Source organism: Thalassophryne amazonica, unplaced genomic scaffold (assembly GCF_902500255.1).
Source record: "Thalassophryne amazonica unplaced genomic scaffold, fThaAma1.1, whole genome shotgun sequence".
Classification (NCBI taxonomy): domain Eukaryota; kingdom Metazoa; phylum Chordata; class Actinopteri; order Batrachoidiformes; family Batrachoididae; genus Thalassophryne; species Thalassophryne amazonica.
The window spans coordinates 61,536-74,192 of NW_022986253.1; the positions used below are offsets into that span (position 1 = coordinate 61,536).

Here is a 12,657-nt window from a genome sequence, read left to right on the forward strand (position 1 = left end):
TGACTATACTTTATTCACCAAACTGTATTAATGTGTGACATTTGACATTGTTTTATTCATCAGACTGTATTAATGTGTGACACGTGACTTTACTTTATTCACCACACTGTTTTAATGTGTGACCTTTGACATTGCTTTCTTCATCAGACTGTATTAATGTGTGACATGTGACTTTACTTTATTCACCACACTGTTTTAATGTGTGACCTTTGACATTGCTTTATTCATCAGACTGTATTCATGTGTGACATGTGACTTTACTTTATTCACTAAACTGTATTAATGTGTGATGTTTGACATTGCTTTCTTCATCAGACTGTATTCATGTGTGACATGTGACTTTACTTTATTCACCAATCTGTATTAATGTGTGACCTTCTACATTGCTTTCTTTGTCAAACTGTATTAATTTGTGACCTTTGACATTGTTTAATTCACCAAACTGTATTAATTTGTCACCTTTGACATTGTTTAATTCACCAAACTGTATTAATGTGTGTCCTTTGACATTGTTTAATTCACCAAACTGTATTAATTTGTGACCTTTGACATTGCTTTATTCATCAGACTGTATTCATGTGTGACATGTGACTTTACTTTATTCACTAAACTGTATTAATGTGTGATCTTTGACCTTTGCTTTTCTTCATCAGACTGTATTCATGTGTGACATGTGACTTTACTTTATTCACCAATCTGTATTAATGTGTGACCTTCTACATTGCTTTCTTTGTCAAACTGTATTAATTTGTGACCTTTGACATTGTTTAATTCACCAAACTGTATTAATTGTGACCTTTGACATTGTTTAATTCACCAAACTGTATTAATGTGTGTCCTTTGACATTGTTTAATTCACCAAACTATATTAATGTGTGACCCATGACATTGCTTTCTTCATCAAACTGTATTCATGTGTGACATGTGACTATACTTTATTCACCAAACTGTATTAATTTGTGACATTTGACATTGTTTTATTCACCAAACTGTATTAATGTGTGACCTTTGACATTGCTGTCTTCATCAGACTGTATTCATGTGTGACATATGACTATACTTTATTCACCAGTCTGTATTAATGTGTGACCTTTGACATTGTTTTATTCACCAAACTGTATTGTGTGACCTTTGACATTGCTGTCTTCATCAGACTGTATTCATGTGTGACATATGACTTTACTTTATTCACCAAACTGTATTAATGTGTGACCTTTGACATTGATTTCTTCATCAGACTGTATTCATGTGTGATCTTTGACATTGTTTTATTCACCAAACTGTATTAATGTGTGACCTTTGACATTGCTTTGTTCGTCAAACTGTATTCATGTGTGACCTGTGACTTTACGTTATTCACCAAACTGTATTAATTTGTCACCTTTGACATTGTTTAATTCACCAAACTGTATTAATGTGTGACCCATGACATTGCTTTTTTCATCAAACTGTATTCATGTGTGACATGTGACTATACTTTATTCACCAAACTGTATTAATTTGTGACCTTTGACATTGTTTAATTCACCAAGCTGTATTAATGTGTGACCTTTGACATTGCTGTCTTCATCAGACTGTATTCATGTGTGACATGTGACCTTACTTTATTCACCAAACTGTATTAATGTGTGACCTTTGACATTGCTTTCTTCATCAGACTGTATTCATGTGTGACCTTTGACATTGTTTATTCACCAAACTGTATTAATTTGTGACCTTTGACATTGTTTAATTTACCAAGCTGTATTAATGTGTGACCTTTGACATTGCTTTCTTCATCAGACTGTATTCATGTGTGACATGTGACTTTACTTTATTCACCAAACTGTATCAATGTGTGACCTTTGACATTGATTTCTTCATCAGACTGTATTCATGTGTGACATGTGACCTTACTTTATTCACCAAACTGTATTAATGTGTGACCTTTGACATTGCTTTCTTCATCAGACTGTATTAATGTGTGACATGTGACTTTACTTTATTCACCAAACTGTATTAATGTGTGACCTTCTAGATTGCTTTCTTCGTCAAACTGTATTCATGTGTGACATGTGACTTTACTTTATTCACCAAACTGTATTAATGTGTGACATTTGACATTGCTTTCTTCATCAGACTGTATTAATGTGTGACATGTGACTTTACTTTATTCACCAATCTGTATTAATGTGTGACCTTCTACATTGCTTTCTTCGTCAAACTGTATTAATTTGTGACCTTTGACATTGTTTAATTCACCAAACTGTATTAATTTGTCACCTTTGACATTGTTTAATTCACCAAACTGTATTAATTTGTCACCTTTGACATTGTTTAATTCACCAAACTGTATTAATGTGTGACCTTTTCATTAGTTACTTCATCCAAACCATCAACATCCTTATTAGACCCCATTCCTGCCAGGCTGCTCAAGGAAGTCCTACCATTATTTAATGCTTCAATCTTAAATATGATCAATCTATCTTTGTTAGTTGGTTATGTACCACAGGCCTTTAAGGTGGCAGTAATTAAACCATTACTTAAAAAGCCATCACTTGACCCAGCTATCTTAGCTAATTATAGGCCAATCTCCAACCTTCCTTTTCTCTCAAAGATTCTTGAGAGGGTAGTTGTAAAACAGCTAACTGATCACCTGCAGAGGAATGGTCTATTTGAAGAGTTTCAGTCAGGTTTTAGAATTCATCATAGTACAGAAACAGCATTAGTGAAGGTTACAAATGATCTTCTTATGGCTTCTGACAGTGGACTTATCTCTGTGCTTGTTCTGTTGGACCTCAGTGCTGCTTTTGATACTGTTGACCATAAAATTTTATTACAGAGATTAGAGCATGTCATAGGTATTAAAGGCACTGCGCTGCGGTGGTTTGAATCATATTTGTCTAATAGATTACAGTTTGTTCATGTAAATGGGGAATCTTCTTCACAGACTAAAGTTAATTATGGAGTTCCACAAGGTTCTGTGCTAGGACCAATTTTATTCACTTTATACATGCTTCCCTTGGGCAGTATTATTAGACGGTATTGCTTAAATTTTCATTGTTACGCAGATGATACCCAGCTTTATCTATCCATGAAGCCAGAGGATACACACCAATTAGCTAAACTGCAGGATTGTCTTACAGACATAAAGACATGGATGACCTCTAATTTCCTGCTTTTAAACTCAGATAAAACTGAAGTTATTGTACTTGGCCCCACAAATCTTGGAAGCATGGTGTCTAACCAGATCGTTACTCTGGATGGCATTTCCCTGATCTCTGGTAATACTGTGAGAAATCTTGGAGTTATTTTTGATCAGGATATGTCATTCAAAGCGCATATTAAACAAATATGTAGGACTGCCTTTTTTCATTTACGCAATATCTCTAAAATCAGAAAGGTCTTGTCTCAGAGTGATGCTGAAAAACTAATTCATGCATTTATTTCCTCTAGGCTGGACTATTGTAATTCATTATTATCAGCTTGTCCTAAAAGTTCCCTAAAAAGCCTTCAGTTGGTTCAGAATGCTGCAGCTAGAGTACTGACGGGGACTAGCAGGAGAGAGCATATCTCACCCGTGTTGGCCTCTCTTCATTGGCTTCCTGTTAATTCTAGAATAGAATTTAAAATTCTTCTTCTTACTTATAAGGTTTTGAATAATCAGGTCCCATCTTATCTTAGGGACCTCGTAGTACCATATTACCCCATTAGAGCGCTTCGCTCTCAGACTGCGGGCTTACTTGTAGTTCCTAGGGTTTGTAAGAGTAGAATGGGAGGCAGAGCCTTCAGCTTTCAGGCTCCTCTCCTGTGGAACCAGCTCCCAATTCAGATCAGGGAGACAGATACCCTCTCTACTTTTAAGATTAGGCTTAAAACTTTCCTTTTCGCTAAGGCTTATAGTTAGGGCTGGATCGGGTGACCCTGGACCATCCCTTGGTTATGTTGCTTTAGACGTAGACTGTGGGGGGGTTCCCATGATGCACTGTTTCTTTCTTTTTTTGCTCCGTATGCATCACTCTGCATTTAATCATTAGTGATCGATCTCTGCCCCCCTTCTCGGCATGTCTCTTTCCCTCAGCCCCAACCAGTCTCAGCAGAAGACTGCCCCTCCCTGAGCCTGGTTCTGCTGGAGGTTTCTTCCTGTTAAAAGGGAGTTTTTCCTTCCCACTGTGGCCAAGTGCTTGCTCATAGGGGGTCGTTTTGACCGTTGGGGTTTTTCATGGTTATTGTATGGCCTTGCCTTGCAATATGGAGCGCCTTGGGGCAACTGTTTGTTGTGATTTGGCGCTATATAAGAAAAAAGTTGATTGATTGATTGACCTTTGACATTGTTTTATTCACCAAACTGTATTACTGTGTGACCTTTGACATTGTTTTACTCACCAAACTGTATTCATGTGTGACATGTGACTATACTTTATTCACCAAACTGTATTCATGTGTGACATGTGACTATACTTTATTCACCAAACTGTATTAATTTGTGACCTTTGACATTGTTTTATTCACCAAACTGTATTAATGTGTGACCTTTGACATTGTTTTATTCACCAAACTGTATTAATGTGTGACCTTCTAGATTGCTTTCTTCGTCAAACTGTATTCATGTGTGACATGTGACTTTACTTTATTCACCAAACTGTATTAATGTGTGACCTTTGACATTGTTTTATTCACCAATCTGTATTAATGTGTGACCTTCTACATTGCTTTCTTCGTCAAACTGTATTAATTTGTGACCTTTTACATTGTTTAATTCACCAAACTGTATTGTGTGACATGTGACTTTGGTTTATTCACCAAACTGTATTAATGTTTGACCTCTGAGATTGTTTTATTCATCAGACTGTATTAATATGTGACATGTGACTTTACATTATTCACCAAACTGTATTAATGTGTGACCTCTGAGATTGTTTTATTCATCAGACTGTATTAATGTGTGACATGTGACTTTACTTTATTCATCAAACTGTATTAATGTGTGACCTTTGACAATGTTTTATTCATCAGACTCTATTAATATGTGACCTTTGACATTGTTTTATTCATCAGACTCTATTAATATGTGACATGTGACTTTATTAATGTATGACCTTTGACCAGAGGTGTCAAGTAACGAAGTACAAATACTTCGTTACTGTACTTAAGTACACTTTTTAGGTATCTATACTTTACTCCTTTACTTATTTTTCTGCCTACTTCTGACTTCTACTCATTACATTTTCACACAAGTATCTGTACTTTCTATTCCTTACATTTTTAAAACAAACAGCCTTGTTACTCTTGGCTTCAGTTTAATGTTTATATATATATTTCACGTCATGTGCGCCTGTAATCAACTTTTCTGCAGCACGGCTTTGCTGTGAACCAATCCAAGCAGTGGTTCGCAGATTGAAGCAATGCTTCGACCTATTGCTTCGTTTATTCTTTCTTTCTTTCGCTTAATTTTCCCCCGCTAAAACCCTAAAGAGCATACTTCTGTGAGTATTATTTACCTTTTCTATGTTAAACCGACGTGTTATGGTCTTCTGAAACAGTTGATAGATGTATTTTATAACTTAAAAACGGGAGCGACGCTAACGCGTTAGCATGTCTATGGCATTTTCAATGTTAAAAGTTAGCATTAAGCAGCTCTCATCACGTTCGGGTGCATTTGTTTTGAAAATGTAATATTTCTTAAATTTATTTTTGTTTATATATTAATAAGCTAATGATTATTATATACAATTTTAGAGAAAGAGGCAAAAAGAACCTGAATAGAAACACAACAGAAAATATAAAAGCAACTATCAATGAACATACATACATAAATAAATGTTTCCTGTGAACACCTAGTGACTCTTACACCTCCACTTCATCCCTGTCTTATTTAATGACAATTTGTTTCGGTCAAACCATATGTTCAATGTGTTAATTTCTTCAGTGATTTCCTCCAGAACTATCTGCCAAACTAGAAAACTGCTGCATCCTTGTAAGAGCAGAATACTACTGGAATGAATCTGAATAAGGAAAGTTCTTTTTTTTTTTTTCCTTCACTAAATGGATGCTGCACTCACTGCAGTTTATTGTCTGGAATAGTCCCAGATTGCATTTTAGAGCTCCTAGAATTGAAACATTTTCGTGCAGGTGGTGTTGGGGGGTAATTTTGGGTTTTGGGTCTTGGGCCACATGTAGAACAAATCAGTTTTTAAATTAAGCTTTCAATTTATATAGTGGCATCTACCTTTTTTTTTTAAAGGTTACTTTATACTTTTATACTTTAAGTAGGTTTTGGAGTACATACTTTTTCACTTTTACTCGAGTAAAGAGGTCAAGTTGATACTTCAACTTTTACCAGAGTGTTTTTAAACTGCAGTATCTATACTTCTACTTAAGTAACAAATGTTTGTACTTTTGACACCACTGCCTTTGACACTGGTTTATTCACCAAGCTTTATTAATGTGTGACCATTGACTTTATTCACTAAACTGTATTAATATGTAACCTTTGACATTGTTTTATTCACCAAACTGTATTAATGTGTGACCTTTGACATTGTTTCATTCATCAGACTGTATTAATATGTGACATGTGACTTTACTTTATTCACCAAACTGTATTAATGTGTGACCTTTGACTTTGTTTTATTCACCAGACGGTGTTAATATGTGACATGTGACTTTACTTTATTCACCAAACTGTATTAATGTGTGACCTTTGACATTGTTTTATTCATCAGACTGTGTTAATGGGTGACATGTGACTTTACTTTATTCACCAAACTGTATTAATGTGTGACATGTGACTTTGTTTTATTCACCAAACTGTATTAATGTGTGACCTTTGACTTTGTTTTATTCACCAAACTGTTTTAATGTGTGACCTTTGACATTGTTTCATTCATCAGACTGTATTAATATGTGACATGTGACTTTACTTTATTCACCAAACTGTATTAATGTGTGACCTTTGACTTTACTTTATTCACCAACTGTATTAATATGTGACATGTGACATTGTTTTATTCACCAAACTTTATTAATGTGTGACCTTTGACATTGGTTTATTCACCAAACATTATTAATGTGTGACCTTTGACATTGGTTTATTCACCAAACTTTATTAATGTGTGACAATTGACATTGTTTTATTCATCAGACTGTATTAATGTGTGACATATGACTTTGTTTTCTTCACCAAACTGTATAAATTTGGGACATGTGACTTTACTTCATTCTTACTTCATGAGCTGAAGACTCACAGAAACACACCTCAAGGGTGTGTGTATCAGCGCTTGTCCTCTGCTCATCCTTCTGTCCTCTGTCCATCCTTCTGTCCTCTGTCCATCCCTCTGTCCTCTGTCCATCCTTCTGTCCTCTATCCATCCCTCTGTCCTCTGTCTTCTGTCCATCCTTCTGTCCTCTATCCATCCCTCTGTCCTCTATCCATCCCTCTGTCCTCTGTCTTCTGTCCATCCCTCTGTCCTCTGTCCATCCTTCTGTCCTCTATCCATCCCTCTGTCCTCTGTCCACCCTTCTGTCCTCTCCTCACACCCTCTTCTCTTGTTTCCAGTGTTCCTCTAAATCCACAACAAAGTGTTTTCTCCCCTCAGCAATAAAAAAGTGCTCCACTGTCGCGTTATGAAATGAAAGTGAAACCTAAAAAGCGTACATTGCCGCACGCGTGCACGGACTTTTGTTAACATAACACGACTTTAAGGTTGGACGAAACATCCCTAATATCTATGAGAGACACGAGTAAAGCTTAAGTCTAGCTACAAAGAAAGTTTTACCGGCTGATGTGACCAGTGTTGACGTCCGTCCTTGTTTTCAGTTCACCTGAAGCGACTATGGAAACAAGAGGTTCCGCCCTAATAAAAATACCGCTGAAAACTTACTCCTCATTGTTTATTAATTTATACAGTACTTGGTAAAAGTAACAATTTTATAATTCTTTCTCCGCAAAGTTTTCCTGGCAGCTGTGTGTGCTGGCGTGTCATTGTGTCTTTTAGGGAAAGTTCAGCATCACAACAGGTGGGGGGGCAGGGAGCAGCTTGTGCTGCGTTCAAGGGCGCTCAGAGAGCACAGTTTTCGCTGCTTAAAGTCATTCGCGAGATCCCTTTTTTGAAAAAAATGTCACCCACTTCTGATTGGGGTGGCAACTGGGGTGGCAAGAGCTATTTTTAGGGTGGCAGTTGCCACCCCAGTAGATCCGCCCCTGCATATAACTGTCTGAGTTGGTGAACACCTTGGCAACAGTAAACAGGATGTCCATATAACACTATGTGCGAACAAAATACTGTATGGATGTACTTCACGTATTTACGGTAGGTGCTTTACATGTGCACTGTATTGATGCACTGTACTTACTATGTAGATGTATGTATGTATGTAAATACAGTATGTTTAGTATGCATGACATTTCCTCCCTTTCACTTACATTGTAAACACGACTAAAAAATAACATCATAAAATTTATGTAATAAATGAATAAGAAAACAAATAGCACATATCAAGGTTTTAGTTACATAAAAAATGTAAGAGGAGATAGCAAGCGAAAAAGGCACAGAAGAATGACAATAATAAAACAGCAAATAATATACAAACAACATGACTGAGACAGCTTGCCAGCTCTCACACAACCTAAATAAATAAAATTGAATATAAATTTAAGTTAAAGGCTATTAAACCGGGTTTGCGGTGGCAATCCCCGAACCCAGTGGTGGACGCCGGAAGTAAGGGATGCCGTCAAGCTGAAGAAGGAGTCCTACTTGTCTTTGTTGGCAGGTGGGACCCCGGAGACAGCTGACAGGTACCGGTAGGCCAAGCGTGCTGCAGCCTTTGCGGTCACAGAGGCAAAAACTCAGGTCTTGGAGGAGTTCGGAAAGGCCATGGAAGAGGATTATCAGTCAGCCTCGAAGAAATTCTGGCAAACCGTCCGATGCCTCAGGAGGCAGAAGCAGCTCTCCGCCTACACTGTCTATAGTGCGGGTGGGGTGCTGTTGACCCTGACTGGGGATGTTGTTGGGCAGTGGAAGGAATACTTCGAGGATCTCCTCAATCCCATAGTCACATCTTCCGAAGAGGAAGCAGAGACGGGGGACTCAGAGGCGGACTCGTCCGTCACCCAGGCCGAAATCACCGAGGTGGTCAGAAAGCTCCTTGATGGCAAGGCTCCTGGGGTGGACGAAATCCGTCCTGAGTACCTTAAGTCTCTGGATGTTGTGGGAATGTCCTGGTTAACACGTCTCTGCAACATCGCATGGCGGTCAGGGACAGTAGCCCTGGATTGGCAGACCGGGGAGGTGGTCCCTCTGTTTAAGAAGGGGGACCGGAGAGTGTGTTCCAACTACAGGGGAATCACACTCCTCAGCCAACCCGATAAGGTCTATTCTGGGGTGCTGGAGAGGAGAATCCGACCGATAGTCGAACCTCGGATTCAGGAGGAGCAGTGTGGTTTTCGTCCTGGTCGCGGCACACTGGACCAGCTCTACACCCTCCATTGGGAGCTCGAGGGTTCATAAGAGTTTGCCCATCCAGTCCACATGTGCTTTGTATCTGGAGAAGGCATTTGACCATGTCCCTCGAGGGACACACCTGTGGCACCCTGTGGGGGTGCTCCGGGAGTACGGGGTCCAGGGTCCTTTGCTAAGGGCTATCCGGTCCCTGTGCGACCGCAGCAGGAGCTTGGTTCGCATTGCCGGTAGTTAGACAAACCTGTTTCTAGTGCACGTTGGCCTCCACCCAGGGCTGCCCTTTGTCACCGGTTCTGTTCATTACCTTTATGGACAGAATTTCTAGGTGCAGCCAGGGTGTAGAGGGGGTCCGGTTTGGGAACCACAGAATCTCATCTCTGCTGTTTGCAGACAATGTGGTCCTGTTGGCTTCATCAAACCAGGACCTTCAGCGTGCAATGGGGCGGTTTGCAGCCGAGTGTGAAGCGTTCGGGATGAAGATCAGCACCTCCAAATCCGAGGCCATGGTTCTCGACAGGAAAAAGGTGCCTTGCCCTCTTCAGGTCGGAGGGGTGTCCTTGCCTCAGGTGGAAGAGTTTAAGTATCTCGGGGTCTTGTTCACGAGTGAGGGACGGAGGGAGCGTGAGATCGATAGATGGATCGGTGCAGCGTCTGCAGTGATGCGGTCACTGTATCGGACCGTCATGGTGAAGAGAGAGCTGAGCAGGTGGGCAAAGCTCTCGATTTACCGATCAATCTACGTTCCGACCCTCACCTATGGTCATGAGATTTGGCTCATGACCGAAAGAACAAGATTGCGAATACAAGCGGCCGAGATGAGTTTCCTCCGCAGGGTGGCTGGGCGCTCCCTTAGAGATAGTGTGAGGAGCTCTGTCACTCGGGAGGAGCTCGGAGTCGAGCCGCTGCTCCTCTACGTGAAAAGGAGCCAGCTGAGGTCGCTTGGGCATCTTTTCTGGATGCCCCCTGGACGCCTCGCTGGAGAGGTGTTCCGGGCACATCCCATAGGGAGGAGGCCCCGGGGAAGACCCAGATCACGCTGGAGGGACGACGTCTCTCAGCTGGCTTGGGAACGCCTCAGGGTTCTCCCGGAGGAGCTGGGGGAGGTGTGTGTGGATCGGGAGGTCTGGGCGGCTTTGCTTAAGCTGCTGCCCCCTGACCCGACGAAGGATAAGCGGAAGAAAATGGATGGATGGATGGATGGATGGGCTATTACCTTTACATTTTAGCTCAATAGCATATTTTAATTAATTTTTATATGTAAATATTAGAATTTTAGCTCAATAGTTTCCAGGTCATGTGATCAATTGACTCAAAATCCATGTGGAATCACAGTACTCCACTGGCTGCATGAGATACACCTCTTGTTTTTACATTTTAATTCTGTTCATATTTTTAATACATTTTTATATGTAAATATTAGCGTTTTAGCACAATAGCTTCCAGGTCATGTGATCAATTGACTCAAAATCCATGTGGAATCACAGTACTCCACTGGCTGCATGAGATACACCTCATGTTTTTACATTTTAAATTCGTTCATATTTTTTAATTAATTTTTAGATGTAAATATTAGCATTTTAGCACAATAGCTTCCAGGTCATGTGATCAATTGACTCAAAATCAGTGTGGAATCATTGTGCTCCACTGGCTGCATGAGATACACCTCTTGTTTTTACATTTCAAACCTGTTCATATTTTTTGTTAATTTTTATATGTAAATATTAGCATTTTAGCTCAATAGCTTCCAGGTCATGTGATCAGTAGACTCAAAGTCAGTGTGAAATCTTTGTGCTCCACTGGCTGCATGAGATATGCCTCTTGTTTTTACATGTTAAATCTATTCATATTTTTAATGAATTTTTATATGTAAATGTTAGCATTTTAGCTCAATAGCATATTTTTATATTTTTTTATATGTAAATATTAGAATTTTAGCTCAATAGTTTCCAGGTCATGTTATCAATCGACTCAAAATCCATGTGGAATCACAGTACTCCACTGGCTGCATGAGATACACCTCATGTTTTTACATTTTAAGTCTGTTCATATTATTTATTAATATTTATCTGTAAATATTAGCATTTTAGCTCAATAGCTTCCAGGTCGTGATCAATTGACTCAAAATCCATGTGGAATCACAGTACTCCACTGGCTGCATGAGATACACCTCTTGGTTTTTCATTTTAAACCTGTTCATATTTTTTTTTATTAATTTTTATATTTAAATATTAGAATTTTAACTCAATAGCTTCCAGGTCATGTGATCAATTGACTCAAAATCCATGTGGAATCACAGTACTCCACTGGCTGCATGAGATACACCTCATGGTTTTACATTTTAAATCTGTTCATATTTTTAATTGATCTGTCAGCATGTGATGGATCACCGAGTGCACATAATCAGTGGCTGCAGAAGAGTTATCTACCTACCGGTGTGGCCCCGCCCGGCGCGTGACGTCATCACGTGATGTCATCACGATTGGGTCTTTAAATGTTTACTACCGCTGTGGTGTTGCTATGGTGACGGCTGTTGATGACGTTGAGACGTTGTGTTAGCTCACAGCAGCCAGCAGCTCAACAACAGTGCCAGAAATTTCTCCTGCTCGCTCACAAAAAGTAGACAATTTAGTGATTAAATCATTTTTCTGGACTTTTTCTGAGTTTAAAGTTTGAACGGCAGCATCAGCTCACAACAGACGGAACTTAAACAACTAAACTGACAACTTTCTCCTGCTCACTCCCAAAGGTAAGAGGATTCAACAATTGTTTTTTTTTTTTTCTTTTTTCACATAATAGAGACACATGTCCTTTTTAATATTTTTGCTGTTTATAATTTATTTTTTAAACTCTGAATCAGTTGTTACACCTGATGTGGTAGCCAGCACTAATCCAGGCAAAGGCTGCTTTTTTTAAGCAATAAATCAAACTGGAATTGATTGATTTATTGATTACCAGTGTGGAGGAGTGGATAAGGAACTGACGGGGTTTGAATCCTGCTCATGGTACCTGTCTTTGTCCTTGGACAAGACACTTAATTAATATGTTGTTTGAGTCCACCAGCTGTAAATGGGAACCAACCTTAACTGAGAGAGAAAGTCTGGTGGATTTTCATGATTTTAATATGTACACTGGTTGCACAGGATCAGGAGGTGTGTTTGGGCTCCACTTTTATTTTGAGATGGTCCTTTACTGCACTTCTCCAAAGATTGGACACTAA

The 12,657-nt window shown here is 39.2% G+C and overlaps 1 long non-coding RNA gene across 1 annotated transcript; it reads right to left on the minus strand.

The window, feature by feature from the left end:
- Positions 1–790: 790 nt before the first annotated feature.
- LOC117505825 lies at positions 791–4,746 on the minus strand. Its single transcript, XR_004559275.1, has 3 exons — positions 4,471–4,746; positions 2,305–2,346; positions 791–838 (listed from the first exon to the last, which is right to left on the minus strand). It is a non-coding gene; the product is annotated as an uncharacterized LOC117505825 (long non-coding RNA).
- Between the last annotated feature and the right edge of the window lie 7,911 nt (positions 4,747–12,657).